The sequence below is a fragment of the Bos indicus x Bos taurus genome, chromosome 11, assembly GCF_003369695.1.
Source record: "Bos indicus x Bos taurus breed Angus x Brahman F1 hybrid chromosome 11, Bos_hybrid_MaternalHap_v2.0, whole genome shotgun sequence".
In the NCBI taxonomy this organism is placed as follows: domain Eukaryota; kingdom Metazoa; phylum Chordata; class Mammalia; order Artiodactyla; family Bovidae; genus Bos; species Bos indicus x Bos taurus.
In genome coordinates this window covers 55,656,203-55,678,429 of record NC_040086.1, presented here as the reverse complement: position 1 = coordinate 55,678,429, position 22,227 = coordinate 55,656,203, and the positions used below count along the sequence as shown (strand labels likewise).

Here is a 22,227-nt window from a genome sequence, read left to right as displayed (position 1 = left end):
AGATCTGTAGAAGATACCTTACTATGACTCATATATACTAAAAAAACAGTTCTTTGAATAATATATGGAAACTAATTTTTAATGAGGCATTATCCTTTCTTAAAATAGAATCTTTTTGTCTGCCCATTAACTGTGAAAATCACTGATGAGGGACTAAGAGCTAGGACTCACATAGGAGTTCAATAAATACTGTTGCAAAACCATCCTAGTAGCATCCTTTGTGCTGTTTTGAAATAAGTTTTTTAGGGGAGATTTTAGGAAGGAGATTTTCATGAATCATAGTCCATCAGCATTTGGTTTTTGTTCTGAGAACTTTGGTTGTTCTAGAGCTAATAATGGTATGTGGGCTATTGTATCTGGAGAGGATGTTCTGAACCTTGTGTGAGTACTTGACATTTTGTTGATGGTGGTAAGAAAGGTGTCCTTATCCATTTCTGTGCACTTACAATGGTTGCATTTTCTGAGAGGCTGGCCAGCATTATCAACACAGACTTAGGGATATACACCTACAGGGGCAAGTACTCCATGAAGAATTTTAACCAGGGACTTTGAAAAGTTAACAATAAGACAGAATAATCAGCCTCTGTGTCTCCAGGCTCTTGTGAGACTCTCCTATCACAGCCTATCCATTCCTTCCATTGCAAGTAAATACTGATGAGAATATCCTGATGAAATACCATAAACCTGAAGTTTGCATGAATCCAGACATAAAATGTTTTATAATCATTACAGATTTAATGAGTTCTTTTATATGTATTTTGTAGATTCAACATGGGATTAGGGAAATTATTAAAAGTATAGAATGTAGAACTTTAATATTAAATATTATAACTGATAACTAATTTCCAGTATTGCAGACAAGTATTCAGAAATGATCAGATGCATGTATATATTCTACAAACATTGTTTTTATGCAAGACATTGGATTTTTCATGATTGACAATAAATGGAAAGGAAATTCAGTTTAGATTGAAAGAGCTAGGGGATTCATTTCAATGGATTTTTACTTTTGTTTCAAGTTTTATAATAAAGGTTTTAGGAACTTTTACAGAAACTAAACCAGTCTGTCACCTAGGCACATTCTTAGTAGTATCTCCATAGTTTGACTTTCATCAGTCATGAAAGAATTCTTGAGCCATGTGGAAGAGATCTCTTTCTCTCTCTCCCCATCTCTCATCACCTACCACCTTTTTGTTTTCCTTACTTTTCTTCTGCCTCTTTTCAGGGGAATTCCCAAAATATGTTTAAATATTTTTCTGCAGCAAATGTGAGGAAAACTCTAGGCAAATCAGGTTTAAAAAAAGAAAGTTTATTTCCTGATTTCTGGGGGAGGATAGACAGTTTTAAACAGAAACAAGGAAGAGATTAGGAATTCCGCTGGATATGAAAAATCTATATTCATTAAGTAGAGCTATGCAAACAGCTGTAAATTTGGATAATAGGCAAGGGAAGATATCTGAATTTCATTAGTCTTTTTTCCTTTACAGTTAGCAGATATCTCACCTTCTAAAATTACTTTGATTGTGGTTCACCACAATAAGCATGTAATTAGAATTGAAGGATGTTTACCAGGTGAGGAAATTTGATGAAATGGAGCCAGGAGAAGGGATTGGAAAATGTGCAAAGAATAACTCAAGAAACACACTACAATTGGGAAGTTATTTTAGCAAAGGTACTGTGGGCAAGGATTTCAATCAAGTAGAGGATGCTGGGTTAAAACTAGTATGTAGAAACTAAGTCACCAGGATGTTTTTGGTGTTGAGCATTAATTAAGTCAATATTCACTGATAGCCTATTATGCTTTGATTTCTATATCATATCCTGGGAGAATCATTGGTGAGAACAGTTTCTGTAATCAAAGAGTATGTATTCTAGTTATGGTGAGAAGTTTGCATTACTGTGGAGTGTTACTGTGTGGTGTGTGCATATGGACTGGGAAAGAGATTTCTGACTCAGATTGGGCATGGGATCAGCTAGATGGCCCTTTTTCTTGTTTCAGGTGCTGGCTATGCAATTACCATGGAGCATAATTATTTTTCTAATGGCAACGTGTGACAGCATCCTGCATGGAGGGCATACTAGAAGTGCCAAAATCCTTCTAGATGGATGTATCAGGAAAGGCACAAACAAAGGAGTGGAATCCAAAGTGCAGAAGGGTTAGCAAGAGTCTGAAAATAGACATATTTGGGGAGACAATCCATGATTCTTTTGCACAAAGTATCAGAAGATAGGAAAGAAATTTAAGATAGATTCAGCATTTCCAGAGTTTAACCATTGATGGACTGATATTATAAAATGAAGTGCCCAGAAAGAGAGAGGATGATCAACAAAGGGCTCTTTCAATCATATAATCGAGGCTCAATTAATAGGGTCGCCAAGAGTTGGACATGAGTGAAATGACTTAACACATACAATATTTGTTTGATGAGTGAGTCATTGATTGTGATATGATAATTGTTATAATTGAGAACTAGAAGATTATGACTCTCAATAGTTGTAAATATGATACTTACACCTCTTTAAAAAATATCAGTATTTTTCTAATTGAAGGGATAGATTGATATTAGTGGCCTGTGGAATCAGTATACTGAGGCCTGCTTAATGATTAAAAATGTAATAAAATAGAAAAGAGAATCTGAAAAAGTAAGTACTTTAAAGCTTTTATTCTGAGTATATTCATGGATGTTTGTGTGTCCTTGAGTGGACACAGAAAATGTATTTCTTACTGTGGGTTGGTGTCAAAGAGCCCTGAAAGTCATTGTAATGGAGAAGGAGCAGTTTCCCCATGGTGTACATGCTGAGAAAGAACCAGGGGTAGCATCAGGAGACCAGGATCTGGGCATGTTTGTCCTGAGCCCGAAGTAAGAACCGTCAGCAAAACTACAGTGGCAACATTGACACCCATGCCTTCAGTCCCAAGGTGACATCAGTCTCAGAACCTCTAGGTGCTTCCTTAGTTGTGATGAAGATAAACTGAGAGTAATGGTTAGCTCAGAAGGGTGTCTGCCCTGTGCAAATAGTTCATTAATGATCTATATTCCCCAGCCTTCAGAGATTCTCACTGACCCTTTGGCAGCTTTGAAGATTTTTGGGCATATTGGATGAGATCTATGTTCTTTCTTGCTCAGTTTGGGGAAATTAAGGAAGGAGTAGTTGCAAGTATGTATTCGGAGGGACATTTAACTAGTTCTCTGCTCTGCTTCATCTGCTTTCATTAAATGGAGAGAAAACAGACTTCCTATGAGAGCTCCATCCTCTTTTAGGTCTGTGAGATAGAAGGTTAATCTCACCAATCACTTCTTCAAATAGCATTTTACACAAGTCAGCAAGTGACCCTTCCGAGGTGACCATATCTTTAATTTTATTAGAATATGCCTTGTGCTTAGAAACAGGAAGCACATAGGGGAAACAGCAATCCCAGAACAGGGACTTCAAATGAAGCTTTTCAGGATAAGAGATGTGTTAATTTGATGTTAAGCTGTAATTAGACATTAGTCCAGGGAGTGGAGAATGGAGGGGAGGAAGTGAAAAAGCACATTTTTGAGAAAAAAGACCTATATACACACAGAACTGGTAAAATTTGCACATGATAAAGGTCAGTTTTCATTCCAATCCCAAAGAAGGGCAATTCCAAAGAATGTTCAACATACCACACAATTGCACTTATTTCACACATTAGCAAAGTAATGCTCAAAATTCTCCAAGATAGGCTTCAAGAGTACGTGAACTGAGAACTTCCACATGTTCAAGCTAGATTTAGAAAAGGCAGAAGAGCCAGAGATCAAATTGCCAACATCTGTTTGATCATAGAAAAAGCAAGAGAATTCCAGATAAACATCTACTTCTGCTTCATTGACTACATTAAAGCCTTTGACTGTGTGGATTGCAACAAACTATGGAAAACTCTTCAAGAGATGGGACAACCAGACCACCTTACCTCCTTCTGAGAAACCTACATGAAGGTCAAGAAGCAACAGTTAGAAATGGAACAACAGACTGGTTCTAAATTGAGAGAGGAGTATGTCAAGGCTGTATGTTGTCAACCTGTTTCTTTAACTTATATGCAGAGTACATCAAATTAGACAAGAAATCAAGCCTTTGTTGAGACATTAAAGATCAGTGGGACCTTGTTTGCTGGGCAAGAGAGACACAGACAAAACTTTTGCATAATCCTGTGTGTTTAAATTGGCATATGTATCCTGCTGCTGCTGCTGCTGCTAAGTCACTTCAGTCGTGTCCAACTCTGTGTGACCCCATAGAAGGCAGCCCACCAGGCTCCCCCATCCCTGGGATTCTCCAGGCAAGAACACTGGAGTGGGTTGCCATTTCCTCCTTCAATGCATGAATGTGAAAAGTGAAAGTGAAGTGACTTAGTTGCATCCGACTGTGTGCGACCCCATGGACTGGATCCTACAAGCCTCCTCCATCCATAGGATTTTCCAGGCAAGAGTACTGGAGTGGGGTGCCATTGCCTTCTCCAATATGTATCCTAAGAATGGCAAGTTGGTTAGTGTGTGTGTGTGTGTGTGTGTGTGTGTGTGTGTGTGTGTGTGTGTTTCTGTTTGTAGTTCTGAGAAGATGGGAAAGGTGTGGGAGGTGAATGTAAATCTGAAAAGTATGCTGTAGGTGGCTTGAGGAGAATTGTGGGCAGCTGAGCAGGACTAGATGATGAACAACCTTGTGTGGTAGGAGATAATGGTAGGCAAATGCTGAAGGATTTTAAGTCGTCTTTCAGAAACAATATTGGGTTATAGTTTAGAACAGTTACTCAGGGGCTAGTGCAGTAGGTTATGTGGAAAGCTTCGAGATTGGGGCAGGGAGACAGAGACTGTTTCAGTAGGAAAATTTTCTAGTACAGTTATAGCAATATAATTACCAATTTTAAGTATCTGGCATGTTTGCTTCAGTTCAGTTCAGTCACTCAGTCGTGTCTGACTCTTTGTGACCCCATGAATTGCAGCATGCCAGGCCTCCCTGTCCATCACCAACTCCCGGAGTTCACCTAAACTCATGTCCATTGAGTCAGTGATGCCATCCAGCCATCTCACTCTCTGTCATCCCCTTCTCCTCCTGCCCCCAATCTGCCATAGAAGCAGTCCTAAGGTGAAAGAATTACACAGAAGGTAAGACCCAGGGATATGCGAGCTTGGAAAACCTGCGTCAAATTATACATCTTTACCAAAATGAATCAACAGTTTGATTGTACCTAAGCATGCACATCGGAGAAGGCAGTGGCACCCCACTCCAGTACTCTTGCCTGGAAAATTCCATGGATGGAGGAGCCTGGTAGGCTGCAGTCCATGGGGTCGCGAAGAATCAGACACGACCACGCAACTTCACTTTCATTTTTCACTTTCATGCATTGGAGAAGGAAATGGCAACTGACTCCAGTGTTCTTGCCTTGAGAATCCCAGAGACAGTGGAGCCTGGTGGGCTGCCGTCAATGGGGTCGCACCAAGTTGGACACGACTGAAGCGACTTAGCAGCAGCAGCAGCAGCAAGCATGCAGATGACACCACCCTTATGGCAAAAAGTGAAGAGGAACTAAAAAGCCTTTTAGTCAGAGTCTTTTCCAATGAGTCAACTCTTCGCATGAGGTGGCCAAAGTACTGGAGTTTCAGCTTTAGCATCATTCCTTCCAAAGAACACCCAGGACTGATCTCCTTTAGAATGGACTGGTTGGATCTCATTGCAGTCCAAGGGACTCTCAAGAGTCTTCTCCAACACCACAGTTCAAAAGCATCAATTCTTCGGCGCTCAGCTTTCTTCACAGTCCAATTCTCACATCCATACGCAGCCACTGGAAAAACCATAGCCTTAACTAGACGGACCTTTGTTGGCAAAGTAATGTCTCTGCTTTTGAATATGCTATCTAGGTTGGTCATAACTTTGCTTCCAAGGAGTAAGTGTCTTTTAATTTCATGGCTGCAGTCACAATCTGCAGTGATTTTGGAGCCCAGAAAAATAAAGTCTTCCACTGTTTCCCCATCTATTTGCCATGAAGTGATGGGACCAGATGCCATGATCCTAGTTTTCTGAATGTTGAGCTTTAAGCCAACTTTTTCTCTCTCCTCTTTCACTTTCATCAAGAGGCTTTTTAGTTCCTCTTCACTTTTTGCCATAAGGGTGGTCTCATCTGCATGCTTAGGTACAATCAAACTGTTGATTCATTTTGGTAAAGATGTATAATTTGATGCAGGTTTTCCAAGCTCACATGTCCCTGGGTCTTACCTTCTGTGTAATTCTTTCTCCTCAGGACTGCTTCTATGGCAGAAGTTTTGGGGGCTATAACTCTGGGAGTGTATTTTGGTTCCACATTTTGAGATCACCATTCAAACATGAAGGGAAAGAGTTACAACGCTGTTTCTAAAGATATGGATGGCTTTTCCATTGAAGAATATGTTCTTTCAAAAAAAGTAAAGAAACGGTTTTATTCCAACTCCAAAAGCCTGTGGTTCTTAGTTATTTTATCAATGGCTTTCTGTTTTCCCATACACCATAAAAACAAGTTAGCATATGAGTCCAAGGAGCATAGAAACTCCCAGAGTTACTTGAAATATGCCGAGGAGGGTTTAACATACATAATGATAAGACTACACATTCATGTTCTCAGAGCTCCTTTAAGGGAAGTTTGTGGGATGATTATTATCCTGTAAATATCCTCCAGCACTGCTTGCCGCCTTCTCTAGTCCAGATTTCCCATGGGTGTGTGACCCATCTGGTAGAACAGAAAAGTGTGGTTTCACTATTTTGAGCTGGTTATATCTTAGCTGTGATTACATCACAGGTGAAATTCTTTCTCCATACGCACACACATGGTCAAACTCCCTTGTTATATCATGGTACTTCTCTACTGAATCATGCTTCCTGTTGTTTGTTACAAAATGGAATTCCACTATGCTATATTTTGACAGTAATCCTTTGTGCTTCAAATGACTTAGAAAATTTTCATGTAACTCTCAATCTAAACATATTCGATTGATGATTTATTTTTGGAATCTATTAGTTAATTTATTTAGTGTTTAACTACACACTGTGAAAGTGTTAACATTTCTTGTTCAAGGCTTTTGATACTTGATGTCTTAAAAACATGCTTTTTTAAATACATGCTTTCTGTTTTATGAGAGGAAACATACTGTTCTTTGAATAACTTTGACATTGTGCCAAACAATGAGGATGCTATAATATGGAATGGTGAATTCCCTGCTCAGTAGGTTGAATGTAGTCCATGGAATTCTCCAGGCAAGAGTATTGGAGTGGGTAACCATTCCCTTCCCCTGGGGATCTTCCAGACTCAGGGATCAAACTCAGGTCTCCTGCAGTGCAGGCAGATTCTTTACTGTCTGAGCCACCAGGGAAACCTGTATATTTGATAGTGTAGATTTATTTTTAAAATGGTCTGTTTGTAATTTTAAGTCATTCTTCAGGTTCTCATGGAACTGAGTTGATATTTTGATCTTGGCATTTCCTATTTGAGAAACACATTTTTTAAAAAATTAACAACTTAGAATTGGAGAAGTTGTCTGAAATTGGTGAAGTTGTCAATTGTGGAACACTGAATTTTTCTTTATAAAACTTTTATTGAAAATCTGTTTTTGCTTTTGAAGAATTTATTACCAACATTTCTCTTGACTATAGATCATGCCAAATTATTTTTTTTCTTTCAGGAAACCAGTTCAGGTTATTCTTGCTGTTTTCTCTTTTCAGCTGTGAGGTATCACTTAATTTGTTGTCAAGGTATTTTGCCCAATGGAATTTTTCTCCTGTAGTTTTTTTTTAATTTTTATTTTTTTAATTTATTTTAATTGGAGGCTAAGTACTTTACAATATTGTGTTGGTTTTGCCATACAGCAACATGAATCCGCCATGGGTGTACACATGTTCCCAATCCTGAAGCCCCCTCCCACCTCCCTCACCATACTATCCCTCTGGGTCATCCCAGTGCACCAGCCCCAAGCATCGTATATCCTGAATCAAACCTGGACTGGCAATTTGTTTCTTATATGATATTATACATGTTTCAATGCCATTCTCCCAAATCATCCCCCCACCCTGTAGTTTTTAGATAACCTCTGACTTACTTTCTCCCAGCTTTACCAATGTCTTTATTGTTTTTCCTTTCCTTTCTTGAAAATATTATTTCTATCATTTTACATGGTTTTCAAGATATTTTGCTCTCTTGTATCATCAACAGCAGTTTTGTCCTTTTTTCTGCTCTTCATAGTTGTACCCCTTCAGGCATCTTTCAGAAACCTAACAGCTTTACTTTTGGAGTTCACTCTGTTCCTCAAAACCTCATGTATGTTTCCCTTTGCACTGAGAATAAAGTCCAGATTTTTACCCTTGTCCCATGAGCCCTCATGTGACCTGTCCCTTTCCAGTTCTCAGATTTCTTCTTCCCTTGTATTCTAGGCACAGTGGCCCTTGTGCAGTTGTCCAGACATTATGAGAGCGTGACAATAGTGAAAATCATGTTTTATGAATTTTGTCAGTGAAATAAATGACTGGAAGTTGAATTTCAGAAGTAAAAGATATGAAAATTAAATTTTTGATTAAAAAATTAGAGTACCAACTTAACCCCCAAACAGCTGTCTGTCCATTGTTGTTTTGGGAAGAGTCCATTTATCTCAACTTGTACTGATGCCCTTTTAGATGCTTTGATCTTGGGCATATTTTGCTAATCTTTTGAATGTTGGAAGAACCCAGCTTTGAGTTGCTTAAGTATTTTAAAAAATCCCTGAACCGTTAACCCTTTGGCCTTATAGCTCCCAGCACTGTCTTTTGGGGGGTAGAGGTGGTTCTGGTGATTGCTAGACCAAGAAATTAGTTGTGTGGAATGAGTAACTGAGATGGAGAGAAAGAAAAATCAGTGTTGGACAGTTTGGAGTCCTAGATGATTTAGACTCAGGACTTTGAGGTCATCAAAGAATAATACCAGAGGTTAAAGAAGAATGGGGCCAGATGATGAAGGCATTGGTGATATACATGGATTCAATCCTAGTGTTTTAGCAGATGATAGAGGGAGGAGAGTGGAGAAGGCAATGGCACCCCACTCCAGTACTGCCTGGAAAATCCCATGGACGGAAGAGCCTGGAAGGCTGCAGTCCACGGGGTCGCTGAGGGTCGGACACGACTGAGCGACGTCACTTTCACTTTTCACTTTCATGCATTGGAGAAGGAAATGGCAACTCACTCCAGTGTTCTTGCCTTGAGAATCCCAGGGACAGGGGAGCCTGGTGGGCTGCCGTCTATGGGGTCGCACAGAGTCGGACACGACTGAAGTTACTTAGCAGTAGAGGGAGGAGAGGAAGCTCACAAAGATTGTATGTGGGCATATTCATCATGTTTTATATATTTCTTTGTGTTTTAGGATGTTTTAACATCTTGGGCTCCCCTGGTGGCTCAGTGGTAAAGAATCTGCCTGCCAGTGCAAGAGATGCAGAAGATTTGGGTTCATTCCCTGAGTTGGAAAGATCCCCTGGAGGAGGAAATGGCAACCCACTCCAGTATTCTTGCCTGGAAAATTCCATGAACAGAGAAGCCTGGCAAGCTACAGTCCATGAATAAACACACATAGGGAACATCTTGGTGCCTTGCTGGTCCTGGAGAGACTCCCCTCGGGGCTGGCTAATTTTTAAAGACAGTCAATAACTTGCCTGGGAGCATACCTTTCATGGTAAACCAACCAATTCAAAGATCTTGGATGGAACTACCTCCTTTATCTAACTTCCACACAAGCCAATTATTTCTCCTGTCCTGAATCACCCCAGGACTAGGTATTAGACAACTTTGGATCATCCATATAGTTCAGAGCCCACTGAATTATTCAGTCTATCCAATTCTAAACTTATCTCAAACTTACGTATTCTGACTCACCCATTGTTTCCCTTGGAGCTATAATAAAGTCTCTCTCCCTTCATCCCTTTCTGCCTCCTGACTTACCCCTCAGCTTCCCCATGTGGCCTTGTGGTATAGAGCACGCCTCCTTCTCTTGAGAACTGAGTATAAAGCTCCTTTCATGGCATTGACTTCTCCATAGCTCAGCCAGCTGTGATCAAATCCCAGGTACATTTACAACTGGAAGACACTGTACATCTCTCAGTCATTCAGTCGTTTCTGACTCTTTGCAACCCCAGGGACTGCAGCACTCCAGGCTTCTCTGTCCTTCACCAACTCCTGGAGCTTGCTCAAACTCTTGTCCATTGAGTTGGTGATGCCATCCAACCATCTCATGTTCTGTCATCCCCTTCTCCTCCTGCCTTTAATCTTTCCCAGCATCAGGGTCTTTTCCAATGAGTCAGTTCTTTGCACCAAGTGGCCAAAAGATTGGAGTTTCAGCTTCAATATCAGTCTTTCCAGTGAATATTCAGGACTGATTTCCTTTTGGATTGACTGGTTTGATCTCCTTGCAGTCCAAGGGACTCTCAAGAATCTTCTCCAACACCACAGTTCAAAAGCATCAACTCTTCAGCACTCAACTTTCTTTATAGTCCAACTCTCACATCCATACATGACCACTGGAAAAAACATAACTTTGACTAGGTAGACTTTTGTCAGCAAAGTAATGTCTCTGCTTTGTAATATGCTGTCTAGGTTTGTCATAGCTTTACTTCCAAGGAGTAAGCGTCTTTTAAATTTCATGGCTGCACTCACCATCTGCAGTGATTTTGGAGCCCAAGGAAAATAAAGTCTGTCACTGTTTCCGTTGTTTCTCCATCTATTTGCCATGAAGTGATGGGACTGAATGCCATGATCGTATTTTTTTTGAATGTTGAGTTTTAAGCCAGCTTTTTCACTCTCCTCTTTCACTTTCATCAAGAGGCTCTTTAGTTCTTCTTCACTTTCTGCCATAAGGGTGGTGTCATCTGCATATCTGAGGTTATTGATATTTCTCCAGGCAATCTTGATTCCAGCTTATGCTTCATCCAGCCTGGCATTTCACATAATGATATTTCTGCATATAAGTTAAATAATCATGGTGACAATATCCAGCCTTGACGTACTCCTTTCCCAATTTGGAACCAGTCTATTGTTCCATGTCTGGTTCTAACTGTCTTGTCTTTAACCACAAAGAATTGGTCAGGAAAATTAAATAAAATAGCCTACATTGTAGCTTTTACACACAGAAACACATTAATGTTGAAAATTGATCTACCATGTAAAATAAACAACAAACAAGGCAGGTTGTTTAAAACAGTGTATATTAGTCCCAGTTTTAAAGAAAAACTTCCAGTATACATTGTGTGAGATAGACACAAATAGTCTGACATTAAATAACATCAAAAGGTTGAATGAAATTTGGGGACATTTTTTTTAATCTATATTTCGTAATTCTTTTTCAATTATTATGAAACATTTTGTATGATTCAAGTGTTAGTTGCTCAGTCATGCCCAACTCTTTGCTACCCCATGGACTGCAGCCCATCAGGCTCCTCTGTCCATGGGATTTTCCAGGGGAGGACACTGGAGTAGTTTGCCATTTCCTTCTCCAGTGTATGATTTAAAGTCTGGTTTAAAGATGTTATCACTTAACCTAACTTGTGCCTTTGGGGCATTAAAACCTTGATTGTGACTGTGACAGAGGAGCCGCTGATCCAGGTACATTTACCAAACAACACTACGTCGGTGAGCCTTCACTTTTTTCTACAGCAACATTTTTTTTTCCCTTTGGAAATGGTTGAGTTTGTCTCTAAGCTGAGAATTATGTACAATGCATTTTACTATACACATAAATGTAGCAAGGTACGAATATAGTATCTTTGGATAACAATTTCCACTTCTTTGTCACTGAAAGCTGGCTAAAATCCTTCTATTCCTTAGCTGTGTTCTTTTCTTTTTAAAATTTTTTTATTTTTTGGTTTTGTTGGGTCTTCACTGCTGCACACAGGCTTTTTCTAGTTGCGGCAAGTGGGAGCTCTTCTCCAGTTGCAGTGGTTGGACTTCTCGGTGTGGTGCGTCTCTTGTTGTAGAATACAGGCTCTAGGGTGTGTGGGCTTCGGCAGTTGGGCACACGGACTCAGTAGTTGTGGTGCGTGGGTTTAGTTGCCCCTCGGCATGTGGAATCTTCCCAGATCAAGGATTGAACACTGTGTCACCTACAAGTAGCTTCTTAACCACTGGACCACCAGGGAAGTCCTGTGTTCTTTTCTCCTATTTTGTGGGATCCTGTTTTTTGTGTTACATTTCAAGTTTTTTTCTTTTTCTCCTGCTGCATTTTGTGAGAATCCTGAGTTTCTCTGGTATATGTGTTCAGTGTTCCTTTTAAGCACAGTCGTTTTGAAGGTTTTCCTTTCCTTCTCTATGCTGTGCTTATGATGCTGCATTACCTGATGTGCTGACTCCTAATTTTGCTTTTATTTGTCTGTTCAATCAGTTCTGTCAATGTGAGCGTATTGTCCTTCGTGTCTTATCTCTACCAGCTACATGCTTGTTAGATCAAATCCTCTATACCTGTGAGAGGTGTACATTCCTTTTACATTTTTTTGTGCAGGCAGAATCATTCATATTTGGGGTCCAAGCTGAAATGAGTTTCCCATTGCTCAGAGTCACAGAACCACTGCATGTCTTCCAGGCAGCAGTGCCTAAACATTTGCAGTCTAACCAGGGGACTGTTACATAGCAAAGCATTTTCATATATTCAGCACAACCCTTTTAGATAGGAGAGGAATTGGTGGCACTTCTTTCGTGAATATTGAGAAGACCTTTAGGTGGTTTTGTCCTGTAAATATATAAGAAACCCTAACTCTCAAAGCACGTGAAAGGAATTACTAAACTGGGATAACACTTGTGACCTGTGAAGTTCAGAGCACGTTAGTGCCTTTTTCTTATGGTCTTCCATATTTGATAAAACAGAAAAAATAAATTGGCTGAAATCTGAAAAGTTGAAGTGCTCTCCATTTATTTTCTAAATGTCCAAACTATCCTTCCAGTCTCACTGAAGCAGTCCCTTTGCTTGATTTTCCTAATCTTTAGTTTTTCAGTGTCTTGATTGAAATAGCAATTGTAGGTGAGTTAACATTTTTAGGATCTATGGTATATTCCACTGAAGATGGATTTGTTTTATATCCCTTGAATTGCTTCTATGAATTCAGTTCACAGCTTTGTAAACCCTTTTAATTTTCATGTTCAGCTGACTATGTAGTTAATGGTGTATATTTCTGAATTGTGAAGCAGTTGCAGTGGTTTAAAGTGCATATGCTTTTTTTCAAATTCAGATCTCTATCCTGAGGCTAATTTAGTTTCTTCCAATAAAATATTTCAAGGTCTTTTTATTAAAGCAGGAATTAAAATAATTATCACTATTTATAAAATACTGCTTAATATAAAAGGAACTCCAAAGAAATTATAATCACTCTGTAAAACTGAAAGTAGAAAGCACTTAAAAATTCATGAATGTAAAGTAAAATATGCTTCAGTAAAATTTCTGTGGAGAGCCAACTTGTATCTTAGAAGAGAACTTGGGATGTTCTGTTTACATCTAAATGAGCCTCTAAAACAAAGGTTTTTAAAAAAATAAAATAAAACAGAAAACTTTAGTTTTATAAATATCTCCTAAAATAACTATACATATATTTCCTCTAATCAAGCAGCAAAAACCTAATGAGGATCAATAGTGTGTTCCATACTGTATTTCTAATTTGCTATTTACTGGTGCTGATAAACTTACCACATTTGTAGTGGTAGGTTTCTTAATAAGATCACGGTTGGTATTTTGGGTGAGGGTAAAAAATTTCAATTATGTGGAATTCTGCATAACTGCCATGGGTAAAAGCTAAGATTCTTCCTTGGGCTGGAGAAAGATCAAGCCCTGTAGATACATAATACTTGAATGAATTGAAATTGTGTTTGAGAGAAAGAGCAGCAGGCTTTGAGAGGTTACTGGAGGAAGTTGTCTGTGAGATGTAGTATTTTCCATGTTGGTTACACATAATCTGTATTTGTACACATAATCAGTATTCAGTGCCTTTCGAGGCCATTTGTTTCCCTTTTTTCACCTGTTAGAGGGAGCATTCATGCATGCCTGTATTTTGGTCAGAGAAGAGAGGGGAACCTGGACCAAAAGTCTACCTATTGATTACAGGTAATCTCTCTGTAGTGTTGATGAGCTGATGTAAAGTCATACTTCCTGCTGTGAGGTCCATAATACCAGTGTATGGAAGGCAGCATTTAAATTTGGTTAACAAAGATTACTTGGTAGTCCTTAAGGAACGTCTTCAATAGGCCCCTAGATAATCAGATAATCGTACCTAGTTAGTATATCACCTGGTTTGTGTTATAGGAACTGAAAATAATTTTGGTTGAAAAGTATTCTCAATGAAATGTTATACTTGTTTATTTTAGTGTAAAAGGGAATACAGAAGACCATCTGGTTCTTTCAGGCTCATAAAGGCACTGTCCTGTAATTTCAGATAAAGCAAGTGATTTACCAAGAGAATCATTTGGGTGGCTGGAAAGTAAAGAGATAAGTAAAATCTGGTTTCCCACTTCATTTGCTGTGTTCCCTGCATAGCATCATGACATCCTGCAACAAAATGCCTTCATGAAAGACCTTATGCTTGTCAGTAGGGATGGTTCTAATTCAAGTTCCAGCTTTTTTTACTGGAAATACTTCCTGAATTTTGAGCTCTTTAAGTTGTCAGATTTGGGATTGAACACATGCCCTTAGATGCACTTATGTTTACTTCAGTAATTTTAAAGAGTGACACAGTAATATTTTGTGTATAGAGGCCTTGTTTTGCATCTCCATTACATCATATCCACCTCTTTTATGCCAGTCATTTACTTATGTGTTTGTTTAAAGAATTAAATGCTCAGCACTATCCTCAAGGATTCCAATGTTCTAGTAGTATGATAGCTACAAATGAATGAACAGTTAAAATAGGCTGTGAATTAGGGCACACTAGAGGCAAGCATGATATGCTCTAAGAGCAAGAGTGGGTGTGAGCAGGTCTAGAAATGCTACCTGAGTTGTTTTAACTTAACTAAAGAAAACAGGGAAAGAGCTTCCCTGTCGAAGGAATGACAGAACAAAGGTTGAGAGGTATCAGAGAATATGGAGTGTTTGAAGAACAACTAGCAACTCACTAAATCTGGAGTTCCTAAAGACTTAAGATACAAGCTGAATGAATGTTGAGTAATGAGTCAATACTGATGGACAGTCAGTACAATTGGAACTTTATCCCTCTGCAATGGAAGTCATCAAAGGCTTTTCAATAGAGAGTGACATGAAAGTGAAAGTAAAAGTTGCTCAGTCGTGTCTGGCTCTTTGTGACCCCATGGACTATACAGTCCATGGAATTCTCCAGGCCAGAATACTGGAGTGGGTAGCCTTTCCCTTCTCCAGGGGATCTTCTCAACCCAGGGATCAAACCCAGCTCTCCCACATTGCAGGTGGATTCTTTACCAGCTGAGCCACAAGGGAAGCCCAAGAATACTGGAGTGGGTAGCCTATCCCTTCTCCAGCAGATCTTCCTGAGCCAGGAATTGAACCAGGGTCTCTCTCCTGCATTGCAGGCAGATTCTTTACCAACTGAGCTATCGGGGAAAAAAAATAGAGGGTGACATGATGAAATTTGTATTTTGGGGAAAAAAATCACTTCAGAATAGAGGAAGAATCAGAGTGGGCTAAGGCTGTGGGCAACATGATCAGGCAAAAGAGGCTTTTCAATAATCTAAGGAAGAACGAATGAGAGCCTTGATAAAGGCAGTAGTGATGGAGAAAAAAAAGAACGTATATTTTTGAAATATCAAAGGTAGAATGTTTTTGACCTGATGAGCGATTTCATGTAGGAGGTAACATCAAGGAAAGGAATTAAAAATGACTCCTACGTTTCTGACAGGGCTCGATGAATAGTGAGTGGTTCTCCTCATTGACGTATGACAGGAGTTGGATCAGTTTGGGGGGAAAGATGATGAGTTCACTTTTAAGCATGTTGATGTTGAAGTGATTGGAAAACTGATAATTATTACTGTAAGGGGCTAGAACTCAAGCAAGGGCCCAGAGCTAGAGAAATAGATTTGGGAGTTTTCAACATAATGTAAATGGCTGACATGAATGAGACCAACCAGAGACTATACACAGAGCAGGGAAAATGAAGAACATATGAAATTTTTGGAGAACAAATAGCAGTTCACTGAATCTGGAGTCTAAAGACTTAAGATGCAAGGTGGGTGAATGCTGAGTAATGAGTCAATACTGCTGGGCATTTAGTAAAATTGGAACTCTCGCTGCAGTGGAAGTCATCAGAGGCTTTGCAACAGAGTGACATGATATAATTTATACTTTGGAAAAAAAAACTCACTGCAGAATAGAGGAGGAATCAGAGGTAGCTAAGACTAAGGGCAACAAGTGGGTAGAGGAAGAAAGAAGAGAGTGGTGTCCTTGAAACCAAGGAAAGAGTAAAATGTTCATATTATCAATACTTCTGAACGGTCAAGTAAGATAAGAACTGAAATGGGACCACTGGATGTTTTGAGGTGATTTGTTGTTATTCAGTCACTAAGTTCTGTGCCACTCTTTGCAACCCCACGAACTGAAGCATGCCAGATACCCCTGTCCTCCACTGTCTCCTGGAGTTTGCTCAGATTCGGGTCAGTTGAGTTAGTGATGCTATCTAATGTGTGATGCCACCTATCTAGTGATGCCATCTCATCCTCTGCCACCCCCTTCTCCTTTTGCTTTCAATCTTTCCCAGTATCAGGGTCTTTTCTAATGAGTTGGTCCCTCATATCAGATAACCAAAATACTAAAGCTTCAGCCTGAGCATTGGTCTTTCCAATGAATATTAAGAGTTGATTTCCTTTAGGATTCACTGGTTTGATATCCTTGTAGTATAGAGATTCTCAAGAGTCTTCACCAGCACCACAATTCAAAAGCATCAATTCATTAGCTCTCAGCCTTCTTGCAGTCCATAGGGTCACAATGAGTCAGACACGACTCGGTGACTGAACAACAACAACAGCCTTCTTGATGGCCGAACTTTCTTATCTGTACATGACTACTGGAAAAAATCATAGCTTTGATCACATGGAAAATTGCCAGCAAAAGTGATGCCTCTGCTTTTTAATATGCTATCTAGAGTTGTCATAAACTTTCCTTCCAAAGAACATCTTTTAATTTCATGGTGCAGTCACCATCTGCAGTGATTTCAGACCCCAACATCTGTCACTGCTTCCACTTTTTCCCCTTGTATTTCCATGAAGTGATGGGACTGAATGCCATGATCTTCATTTTTTTGAGTGTTGAGTTTTAAGCCAGCATTTTCACTTCCTTTCACCCTCATCAAGAGGCTCTTTAGTTCCTCTTCACTTTCTGCCATTAGAGTGGTGACATCTGCATCCAAGAGGTTGTTGATATTTCTCCCAGCAATCTTGATTCCAGCTTGTGATTCATCCAGGCTGGCATTTCACATGATATAACTCTGCATATAAGTTAAATAAGCAGGGTGACAATATACAACCCTGTTGTACTCCTTTTGAATTTTGAACCAGTCAGTTGTTCCATGTCCAGTTCTAATCATTGCTTCTTCACCTGCATACATGTTTCTTGGGAGACAGATAAGGTGGTTTGGTACTCCCATATCTTTAAGAATTTTCCAGTTTGTTGTGATCCACACAGTCAAAGGCTTTAGCATAGTCAATGAAATAGATGTTTTTCTGTAACTCCTTTGCTTTCTCCTTGATCCAAAGAATGTTGGCAATTTGATCTCTGCTCTGCCTCTTCCAAATGCATCTTGTACATCTGGAAGTTCTAGGGTCACATACTGCTGAAGCCTAACTTGAAAGATTTTGAGCATAACCTTGCTAGTATGTGAAATGATTGTATGTGAGTGGTGGTTTGAAGATTCTTTTCATTGCCCTCCTTTGGGATTGCGATGAAAACTTACCTTTTCTAGTCCTATGGCCATTGCTGAGTTTTCCAAATTTGCTGACATATTGAGTACAGCACATTAACTGCATCACCTTTTAGGATTTGAAATAGCTCTAATGGAATTCTATCACCTCCACTAGCTTTTTTTGTAGTGATGCTTCCTAAGGCCCACTTGACTTCATACTCCAGGATGTCTGGCTCTAAGTGAGTGACCTCAGCACCATGTTTATCCAGACCTTTCTTGAATAGTTCTTCTGTATATTTGCCACCTCTTCTTAATCTCTTCTGCTTCTGCTAGATCCCTACCATCTGTCCTTTATTGTGCCCTTCCTTACATGAAATGTTTCCTTGATATCTCCAATTTTCTTGAAGAGTTCTCTGGTTTTACCCATCCTATTGTTTTCCTCTATTTCTTTGCACTGTTCATATAAGAAGGCCTTCTTTATCTCTCCTTGCTATTCGCTAGAACTCTGCATTCATATGGGTGTATCTTTCCGTTTCTCTATTGCCTTTCATGTCTCTTCTTTCCTCAGCTATTTGTAAAGGCTCTTCAGACAAGCACTTTGCCTTCTTGCATTTCTTTTTCTATTTAGGATTGTTTTGGTCACTGCCTCCTATACTGTGTTACCAAATTTCATCCATAGTGCTTCGGGTACTCTGTCTACCAGATCTAATTCCTTGAATCTTATTTGTCACCTCCACTGTATAGTCATAAGGGATTTGATTTAGGTAAAATGAATGGCTTAGTGGTTTTCCCTACTTCTTCACTTTAAGCCTAAATTTTGCAATAAGAAGCTCATAATTTGAGCCATTTAGGTCTTGTTTTTGTGGACTGTATAGAGCTTCTCCATCTTCAGCTGCAAATAATAAAAGCAGTCTGATTTCAGTATTGCCCATCTGCTGATGTCCATGTGGAGAGTTGTCTTGGGTTTTTGGAAATTGGTGATTTTACTATGACAAGCATGTTCTCTTGACAAAACTATGTTAGCATTTGCTCTACTCCATTTTGTACTCCAAGACCAAGATCAGATCAGATGAGATCAGTCACTCAGTCGTGTCTGACTCTTTGTGACCCCATGAATCTCAGCACGCCAGGCCTCCCTGTCCATCACCAACTCCCGGAGTTCACTCAGACTCACGTCCATCGAGTCAGTGATGCCATCCAGCCATCTCATCCTCTGTCGTCCCCTTCTCCTCTTGCCCCCAATCCCTCCCAGCATCAGAGTCTTTTCCAATGAGTCAACTCTTCGCATGAGGTGGCCAAAATACTGGAGTTTCAGTTTTAGCATCATTCCTTCCAAAGAAATCCCAGGGCTGATCTCCTTCAGAATGGACTGATTGGATCTCCTTGCTGGTTGGTCTGGGAATACCAGACCACCTGATCTGCCTCTTGAGAAATTTGTATGTAGGTCAGGGACTCTCAAGAGTCTTCTCCAACACCACAGTTCAAAAGCATCAATTCTTCGGCGCTCAGCCTTCTTCACAGTCCAACTCTCACATCCATGCATGGCCACAGGAAAAACCATAACCTTGACTAGATGAACCTTTGTTGGCAAAGTAATGTCTCTGTTTTTGAATATGCTATCTAGGTTGGTCATAACTTTCCTTCCAAGGAGTAAACATCTTTTAATTTCATGGCTGCAGTCACCATCTGCAGTGATTTTAGAGCCCAGAAAAATGAAGTCTGACACTGTTTCCACTGTTTCCCCATCTATTTCCCATGAAGTGATGGGACTGGATGCCATGATCTTCGTTTTCTGAATGTTGAGCTTTAAGCCAACTTTTTCACTCTCCACTTTCACTTTCATCAAGAGGCTTTTGAGTTCCTCTTCACTTTCTGCCATAAGGGTGGTGTCATCTGCATATCTGAGGTGATTGATATTTCTCCCAGCAATCTTGATTCCAGCTTGTGTTTCTTCCCGTCCAGCGTTTCTCATGATGTACTCTGCATATAAGTTAAATAAACAGGGTAATAATATACAGCCTTGATGTACTCCTTTTCCTATTTGGAACCAGTCTGTTGTTCCATGTCCAGTTCTAACTGTTGCTTCCTGACCTGCGTACAAATTTCTCAAGAGGCAGATCAGGTGGTCTGGTATTCCCATCTCTTTCAGAATTTTCCACAGTTTATTGTGATCCACACAGTCAAAGGCTTTGGCATAGTAAATAAAGCAGAAATAGATGTTTTTCTGGAACTCTCTTGCTTTTTCCATGATCCAGAGGATGTTGGCAATTCGATCTCTGTTCCTCTGCCTTTTCTAAAACCAGCTTGAACATCAGGAAGTTCACGGTTCACATATTGCTGAAGCCTGGCTTGGAGAATTTTGAGCATTACTTTACTAGCATGTGAGATGAGTGCAATTGTGCGGTAGTTTGAGCATTCTTTGGCATTGCCTTTCTTTGGGATTGGAATGAAAACTGACCTTTTCCAGTCCTGTGGCCACTGCTGAGTTTTCCAAATTTGCTGGCATATTGAGTGCAGCACTTTCACAGCATCATCTTTCGGGATTTGGAATAGCTCAACTGGAATCTGTCACCTCCACTAGCTTTGTTGCACTCCAAGACCAAACTTGCCTGTTATTTTGGGTACCTCTTGACTTCCTACCTTTGCATTCCAATCCCCTATGGTGTAAAGGTCAACTTTTTTGGTGTTAGTTCTAGAAGTTGTTGTAGCTCTTCATAGAACCGGTCAACTTCAACTTCTTCGGCATGCAGTTTGGGAATAGACTTAGATTGCTGTGATGTTGGATGGTTTACCTTGAAAATGGAATGAGATCATTTGTCATTTATGAGGTTGAACCGGAGTAATGCATTTTGGACTCTCTTGTTGACTATGAGGGATACCCCATTTCCTCCTAGGAATTCTTGCCCACCGTAGTAGATTTAGTGGTCATCTTAATGAAATTCACCCATTCTGTCCATGTTACTCAGATTCCTAAGATGTTGGTGTTCACTCTTACCATCTCCTGCTTGACCGCATACAATTTACCTTGATTCATGAGCCTAACATTCCAGGTTCCTATGCAATATTTTTCTTTACAGCATCAGACTTTACTTTTATCACCAGACACACCCACAATTGAGTGTCATTTCCACTTTTGTCAGCCCCTTCATTCTTTCTGGAACTATTAGTAATTGCCCTCCACTCTTCCCTAATAGCATACCTTCCAACACCTTCAGACACCTTCTGACCTGGGGGCTTATCTTCCAGTGTTATATCTTTTTGTGTTTGCATTCTATTGATGGGGTTCTTGTGGCAAAAATACTGGAGTGGGTTGCCATTCCCTTCTCCAGTGGACCACATTTTATCAGAACTCTTCACTATGACCAGTCCATTTTGGGTGGCCCTGTGTGGTATGGTTCATAGCTTCACTGAGTTATGCAAGCCCCTTCACCATAACAAGGCTGTGACCCATGAAGGGGTTTGAGGTGATAGATTTATATTTATTTAGAAAAGGTATATGTGACCATTATGTAATTTGAAAATATATAATGAGATATATATGCATATATTGATAAAAAATGTGTATATTTAGTGGAAATATACATAATTATGTATAACTTAGGAATTACCATACATATCATCAGCCAGCATAACTATTGCTAAAATTATGATGTATATCTTTTTAGATTTTTTCTATATTTAAATACATTCTCTACCTAGATATATCTAGATATATGTCTATATATAACAAAATGAGTACCCATTATAAAAATAGGAGACACTGCATGAATTTGGTTGTCATTCTTGTCCAAAGTCCATGATAATCTTTTCTACATCTGTCCTAATTTTAATATATAAGCTGGAGGGGGGCATGGTGTCTGTTGAATTAAGCAACTGGGAGATCATTTGTAACTTTGTATGGCTAATTTCAGTGGAATGGTGAGGGTAGGAGTCAGGTTGTGCGGGCTGGGGAATGGGTGGGCAGTGAGGAAACGGAACAAACATTACAGACAGCTCTCTCAAGAAACCAGGTTGTGAAGGGAAAGGGAAGTAGAAGATGTCAAGAAAGGAATAGGATGGAGAGGGATTTTTTTTTTTTTTTCTTTTATAGTTTCAATTTTTACTTGGACAAGACTTCTCACTGACTGGACTTCTCTGGCGGCTCAGACAGTAAAGCATCTGCCCACAATGCAGGAGACCCCGGGTTCAGTCCTTGGGTTGGGAAGATCCTCTGGAGAAGGAAATGGTAACCCACTTTAGTACTCTTGCCTGGAAAATCCTATGGTCGGAGGAGTGTGGTAGGCCACAGTTCATGGGGTCACAAAGAGTTGGATATGACTGACTAGAAGGACCCAACTAAGAGGGATGAATTAAAGATAAAAAAGTAGAGATTGTGACTGATAGAGTTGAGGCC

General features: G+C 39.7%; 1 protein-coding gene and 1 non-coding gene across 6 annotated transcripts in view; one reads left to right on the top strand and one right to left on the bottom strand.

The window, feature by feature from the left end:
• CTNNA2 (catenin alpha 2) overlaps positions 1–22,227 on the top strand; it is a 1,359,097-nt gene that overhangs the window by 139,888 nt on the left and 1,196,982 nt on the right. The gene's annotated exons all lie outside the window — the stretch shown is intronic.
• Positions 21,581–21,686, bottom strand: LOC113901945. The gene has a single exon (XR_003513604.1). It is a non-coding gene; the product is annotated as a U6 spliceosomal RNA (small nuclear RNA).